This window comes from Aquila chrysaetos, chromosome 4, assembly GCF_900496995.4.
Source record: "Aquila chrysaetos chrysaetos chromosome 4, bAquChr1.4, whole genome shotgun sequence".
NCBI classification, from domain to species: Eukaryota; Metazoa; Chordata; class Aves; order Accipitriformes; family Accipitridae; genus Aquila; species Aquila chrysaetos.
Genome location: NC_044007.1, coordinates 2,695,700 through 2,703,018, shown reverse-complemented (window position 1 = coordinate 2,703,018; position 7,319 = coordinate 2,695,700). Strand labels below are relative to the sequence as shown.

The 7,319-nt window shown below is 47.6% G+C and overlaps 1 long non-coding RNA gene across 1 annotated transcript; it reads left to right on the top strand.

Annotated features, from left to right (window-relative positions):
• Positions 1 to 549: 549 nt before the first annotated feature.
• Positions 550 to 2,837, top strand: LOC115340509. The gene is made up of 3 exons (XR_003923077.1): positions 550 to 687; positions 943 to 1,121; positions 2,803 to 2,837. It is a non-coding gene; the product is annotated as an uncharacterized LOC115340509 (long non-coding RNA).
• Positions 2,838 to 7,319: the final 4,482 nt, after the last annotated feature.

The window sequence follows — 7,319 nt, the reverse complement described above, 5'->3', positions numbered from 1 at the left end:
CTCCTGTAGAACTCCTGTAGAAGAGTTTGTCTCCTGCTTCCATGTTCAGGGTGAGGGACTGCAATGGCTCACCAGTTGCTGACCAGGGATGGTCACGGTCAGCCCCTGGTAAAGTCAAAGTGCTCCAGTCGCAAGCCTGGGTCCAGCACCCAGAAAAACAGAGCTGCGGGCTCCTGCACAGCTCCTCTCCCCCCCAAAAGTGATGCTTTGGTGAAGTGAGGCAGCAGGTCAGAGGAAATAATTGTCTTTCTCGCTTTGGGCTTCCTTATGCTGTATTATCCTGTGACAAATGTGGATGGGGAGCTGAGAGAGGCTGAGAAGTAAGCTGAGTTTCCGTCCCGCTTCTGAATGAAGGAGGAGAGTGAGTGACACCCGAAAGGCACAACACGTGCATCTCTGGGGTCGAACTGGGAGGGGAGGGTGCGTGGGGGGCAGACGCCCTCCCTCCGCGCGTCTGTGGGGCGTGCATCTTCCTCCATCCCCTGCCTCTCCCTCTCCCACTCCTCCTGCGGTGCCTTTCAGAGCTGCTGCTGTGGCAGGTGAGTCAGTGTGACAGCTCAGACATGGGGCAGCCCCCTCAGCTGCCGAAATGCCAGCCAATCTCCCAGCAGACTCAGAGCCCACTATTATAAACGAATGCGATGCATTATTTCCCCCCCCACCACCACTTCTCCTTCGGCTGGCACGGTGAGTCAGTAATCAAGGTTCTTTTGTCATTTGGTGGGGCGGTGGGGGGAGCTGGTGGTGGTGCCGGTGGGCACAAGCTACGTGGGACAGATTAGCTGCATCCTTGTATGGGTCTTGCATTTCTTTCTTGCCTTGGCTGAGAAAGCCCCACCGGCTGCAGTAAAGGACAGGAGTGGGGACAAGAGGGGCAAAGAAAAGAGGGAGGGGGGAGACAGCCTCACTCTGAATTTTAACACCATCCTTTCTGATTCACAGCGCTCTTAAATAGAGACTAAGATCCTTCCCCATTAATGACAAATGTTCAACAAAAGCCAGCGGGGTTAAGAGCGGAATAAAAAAAATCACAGCAGCTGTAGTACCGAAGTCCTGGGAGCACTTGGAGAAGCTGGCGGGCAACAAGCATAACGTCAGCCCCTTTGTTTGGCGTCTCTTTGGTGAGGTGGGCTGCATGCTGCGGAAAACACGACAGCAGCAAGAAAAGGAATGAGGGAAGGAGCGCAGTGAAGGGGAGGACAAGGCAGGGTGTAGTGGGGGGGGCTTGGAGTTTCACTGCCAGCAAGGGAAAGGGAAAGAGAGCCCTGGGCAGAGGGGAGAGAGCCAAGGGTACTGCCAAGGGCAAGGGGACAGCCCAGAGGGTGTTGGGGGATGATGTGGAACAGAAAATCAACCAGTTCCTGCTGTGTGATCTCTCAGATGTCTGTGAATGAGCCTTTCCCTGGGATGGCAAGACTGCGATAGTGGGTCGGCGCAAAGGATGGTGCAGCCCTGAGCAGCCAAAGCAGATGTCAAGGGGAGGGCAAGAGCAGAGTAAATGCACTGGAATACATCCCTGGGGTATCCCAGCACCGGCAGGGCTCAGGGACCTCCTGAACAAGAGCTGGTGTGGTGGTACCAGGCAGTACCGTGTGGATTTCTCTCCTGTGAATTTATCCAAACGCTTCTGAAACCCATGCAAGCACCAACGCCATCATCTAGGAAAGAGCCTCCATGGCTTAGCAAAACTTGTGTGACAAAGTATCTCCTTGTGTTTCTTGTAGTCTCCTTGCTTGTATCAGAAGGGGGAGTAAATGATCCCCTTATTCACCTTCTCTTACCGCCTCATGATTTTGTAGCCTGCGCATGTTCCCCCTCAGTCATCATTTTTCCAAACCAACCAGTCCATCAGAACAGCATGGTGGTGTCCCTCACACTGCAGGACACCTCACGACAACTGAAGCATCAGTGGTGCTCACCGTGGCCTTGGGATCTGTGTGGTGCCCGTGGGGTGGGCAAACTGGCAGAGACCTTCCTTGGGTGCCTGTTTTGGGTTTGTGTGGCAGGGTTTTGGTAGTGGGGGAGGAGGCTGCAGGGGTGGCTCCTGTGAGAAGCTGCTAGAAGCTTCCCCAGCTCCAAGCTGGACCCACCTCTGGCCCAGGCTGAGCCCATCAGTGACAGTGGAAACACCTGTGGGAGAGCAGATTTAAGAGGGGAAACCTGCAGTGAGTGAGGGGATCGGAATGGGAGAGGAACCCCTCTGCAGATCCCGAGGTCAGTGAGGAAGGCGGGGAGGAGGGGATGCCCCCGCAGCCCCTGGTGAGACCAGAGGGCAGGCTGTCCCCCCCCAGCCCATGGAGGGCAGCGGGGGAGCAGATGCCCACCTGCAGCCCGGGGAGAGAGGAGCCCACGCCGGAGCAGGGGGATGGATGCCCCACAAGATGGCCGCCGCTCCCTGGGGAAGCCCGTGCTGGAGCAGGCTGGGACTGAAGGACTGCAGCCCACGGAAAGGACCCAGGCCAGGGAAGTTTGGGAGGAACTGCAGCCTGTGGGAAGGACTCATGCTGGAGAAGTTTGTGAAGGACTGTCTCCCGTGGGAGGGACCCCACGGTGGAGCAGGGGACGAGTGCGGAGTCCTCCTCCCCCTGAGGAGGAAGGAGCGGCAGAGACAAGGTGTGAGGAACCGACCCCAACCCCCATTCCCTGACGTGGGGCGGGAGGAGGTGGAGAATCTAGGAGTGGAGTTGAGGCGGGAAGGAGGGAGGGGTGGGGGGAAGCTGTTCTCAGGTTGGGTTTTACTTCCTAATATCCTTGTTTTGATTGGATTGGTAGTAAACTAAACTGATTTTGTTTCCTCCCCAGGTGGAGCCTGCCTTTTGCCCGTGACCATAAGTGGTGAGTGATCCCTCTCTGTCTTTGTCTCGACCCACGAGCCTGCCTTTATATTTTCTCCTTATCCTACTAGAGCTGTAGAGGGAGGAGTGAGCAAGCGGCTGCATGGTGTTTTGTTACCAGCTGTGCTGAAACCACGACAAAGACGAATCCAACACCAGGGCAATCTCCACACAGCAAACAGGATGGGGAAACTGCAGAGAGGGAGTTGTGTAGATAGGATGCAGTCAGAGAAGGTATGGTATGAAACCTCACTGGTCTTGAGATCACATTAATAATGTTCCTTCTTTTGTACCAGCTCTGCCTTCAAGCACTCCTTCCCAACATTTTCTCTATGTGTGCACACAGAGCTTTCTGTAAAAATCCATATTTTTAGGAAAAAAGGAGTCATCTTTGTCCAGAGCTTGCAGGAAACTGTCAGTTTGTGACTTTACTTTTGGCTTAAGCTGCTGCCTGCCATGCAGCTACCAAAGGCACATTGTTCTTCCCATGGATGTGAACAGAGATGGGCTCACCCTTCCTTCTGCCTCTCCTGTTTGAAAATTATTGTCTTTTCTGTGTTGGTTTTCTGCTGGATCAATGAGTGGAGCAGTCACTGTGTGTGAACACACTTGCAGGAGTTGGCACATGGGAGACTGTGAACACTCCACCAGGGATGCCGGAGCAAGTGGCACTGTCCCTTTTGGTGGCAACACAAAACCAGTCTTTGATTTTCTTAAGCTGGCAACAAACTGCACCTTTCGTTGGTGAGTGATGCTGAAATACTGGAGGAAGATATTGCAAGACCATACCTCTTTGATCAGTGAAATCCCCTGGATTTGTCTCTCTTGATTGGCCCAGGGTGTGACCAAAGCTTTCCTTTCAGTTGTGAGTGTTTATAATACCTTTCTGATAATACCTCTCCGATGTGGACTCCTTATTGTGTAATAAAAGCTGACATGCAACAGCCATTTCTTTGGATGGGAGCACTGACTCTCCTCCAACAGTATGTGTTTGTTGGGAGTTGTCTGAAATGAGTCAAGGAGCTCAGAAGCTATTGGGGAGATGAATAGGCAGAAACAATCACTGTCTCACCAGTGTGAGCTGACTCTTCTTGGGAAGATGAGTCTAAAAATGTTGATAGAAGGGAATATGAAGAGTGAAGAGCGTAGTGGACCTGCTGCAAAGGACAGCAAAAGACTACCTGGGACAGTGACTATAGGACTTATTCAGAAGGAAGAAGGGGACAATAAAATGGTATGAGTTTCACTGGCTGGTGTGGATTAAAACAAGGGTTTGAAGACTGCAGGAGGTATAGTGGAAAGCACGTGCGTCTCCATAAGGAAGCTGGTTGCTGGATGCTAAGAGGCGTTGTCATATTTTTTAGTCCTGGCCCTATTCTAGGGGAAAATTTACACTTCAAGTTTTTCTAGCACTGAAAAGAGTATTTTTATTACAGTATATTTTTAGTTAATTGTGTATTGATTTGGGTTTTATTTCAGAGTAGAGATTAAGAGACAATTGACAGTTTGCTTAAATTACTAACTTCTGTAACTGCTAAATTGTCCAAAGCAAGAGGAAGATCCTAATGGAACACTCTTTGTGCACGTATCTGAAGGACAGGTGGGATTTTTTTTCATTATCTATAAAATTATTCTAACATATAGCTCACCTAACCTCACTTGTTGATGACAACAGCCTAGTGCATACTTATGCCAAATAATATTGTGCTCCAGCAGGTACCAGTGACACTGTGACAATAGCAGAATCAGTTGTTGAGTGGCTTCTGAGCACAGCTCAGGGGTGGACCTACATTGATTTCTTTTCAGTTTGTTCCTTCAATTAGTTGTCTCTTTATTGACCTATTGTGTATTTTTTCCTGTACTCTTTCATCTCAGATGTACCCACCTGAATTACTTTCTCTGTTATTTTGCTGTAAGTTTCTGTGTGTTACTAAAATGTAGCAATAAACATGCTATGGAAGTCAATATTTTTGTTGGGTATAAGATTGGGTGAATGTACACCTGCAGCCAAGCTTCCCTAAGGCTGACAGGCAGGTTTTCAGGCCAAGTCTTTCAAGGCACAAAAACAACAATTAAACTTCCAGGGTGTTTGTTGTTGTTCTTCTAATTTATATTACTGAACAAAATGTGACTACATTATGCTTTGTGCCACTTTAAAATACTTAGTCAGAGATAATTCCTTCCCAAGGAACCTGCAATCTGAGGAGATAAGATGAACACACACAGAAGCAAGGATGGGAAGCTTATTATCCTTTCAGTGATGAGGATTTGAGGTTTTCAGTAGAAAAGGTCAGCATCTTTCAGGGGTGACTCAGCCCAGCTTAGATCTGAGTCACTTCACATGCCCATCTTTCTCTGGAACACAGAAGAAGCTAAAGATGATGTGGTTCCTCCCATAGACATCTCCAGATGTATCTTTAAAGACTGGATCCTTAATACTTGTGTGCAGCTTATATAAGGCGGAAACAGGTCTCAAATTTCCTCCAGGCTTCTCTGTGCATCCTTGGGGGCTTAAACACCTTCAAAGCTTTCTCTTGAACCACCAACCACCCCACTCCCAAGAAGAGCAGGGAGAGACCTCAAAAGATGGTGACGAGACTGAGTGTTGGAAGCAAATGTGCAGTTCTGATTTCATGCATAATTTTTACCCATTAAACAGTTAAAAATATCCAACATTATTCTCCCCCCCCCCCCCCCCCCCTTTGGCTGGAACTGTAATTTGTGTGCGTTCATCCACATAACACCTTTAACAGAGCTGCTAAGCTTTTTATAGAGATCAATAAAACTTAAAAGGTGGAACAACTGTGAGTTTCTTAAGTCCTTTACAAAAGGTTTACCCAGGGCTGGGGTTGCTGACCCCTTTGGGGTGATTGTTAGGAGAAGAAAAGCCTAGGCGAGGACAAAGGCAGTGAGTATGGAACAGAAAAGGGGACTGTGGAACTTCTAATGCAAGAAAATGCCACAAATGTTGAAATGGCTGGAAAGGTCAAAGCTACAAGCTACATAAACACAGGGGTAAGTCAGGCTGGTAATAAGCAAGGGCATAAATTGATGCATCTTTGAAGAGAATGAAAGGGTTGGGAAAGTACCTGGTAAAGCAGCTGATGGGTGGATCCAGAGTTGCATAATAATGAGGGGTGGTGGTGTATTTAAGGCTTCATTTCCTGATTTACATGGATCCACTTTCTCTAGGCACTGATTTAGTGAGGGGAGGAAAGGATGTCCTTGGGAGCCTCGATGTGTTTAGCAAAACCAGGAGCCAACACGGGTTACATCCATGTGTCCCTGCCACCCCTCCAGTCTAACAAGGACTGTGTCTGCCCCTTTGCTCACCAGCTTGCTGCTGAACAACTTCCAGCTGCATTTCAGGAGCCTTTGCCCTTTCATTCATTTCACTTGGTGGCAGATGCACGGTCTCGTGCAGGCAGATAACTCACATGCCTACTCCTGTGGAGTTGCTCTGAAATTCCATGCATGCCTGTGGCTAGAAGGTGCTGTCTGAATATTAGATACATCATTACCTAAATGACATTTGATATCATAATGGTAAAATCATATTTGAGTTAGCTCTTATAAGCCTGCTCAGTAAATTGCATTGACCCCAGTACAAATGTCACACAAGCATTCACCTGTCCATCCTCACCATATTGCTGTACAGAAGAACTTGGTAGTACACACCCAGAGTTACTGGTGCTGAGAAGAAACAAAGGTCATATCTCCAGATGTCCAGACCGTGAGTCCTTACACATCATTAAAGGGATGGTAGTGAACATAATATACTTACCAGAGGGGCAGATGACAAGAATGTGGCAACCAGAACAGGCAATTCAATGTTGTGCAGAAAAGCAAGTCTGATTAAATGAGTTCAAGTCATCTCATTCAGTTCCAGATCTCAGCAGTACAGGCATCCTTCCTTGCCAAATTAAAAATTCATATGTGTATGGGAGGGAAATGAGAGTGCATTTCAGGACCTCCAGCAAAGGTAAGATTGAATTTCAGGCAGAGGTTCATACTCTACCTTATTTTACCTGAAATATTTTTTCTTCCACAGTGCAGAACAGAGCTCTTTAGAATAGAGCTTAGCCTGCTTGGGGCATTGTTCTGAGCATAAAATTCAGATCATGCTTTTCTGAAGAACGCAGACCCGGGTCAGAATTGCAAATGTCAGATCTGGATTTGAATTCTTTTAAAATCTCAGAGTGCCTGAATTTGGGATTCTTGTTTTGATCTCTTTTAAAGAAGATGGCTGAGGCTGAAGCATGGTTTTGCAGAAAAATTGTGTTCTACCAAGAGGTTTCATCATAATTTTGTCACAATTTACAACTTAATGTCTAAATGATTTAAAGATTTGGTTTTCTTTTTTTTTTTTTTTTTTTTTGCATATTAGTAATAGTTCCAAATCTGCTTGAAATAGGTTAATTTGAAACTGATAAGCATGATGGTTTTTGAAAGGATGTAAGGCAAATATATGTTCACATGATCCCT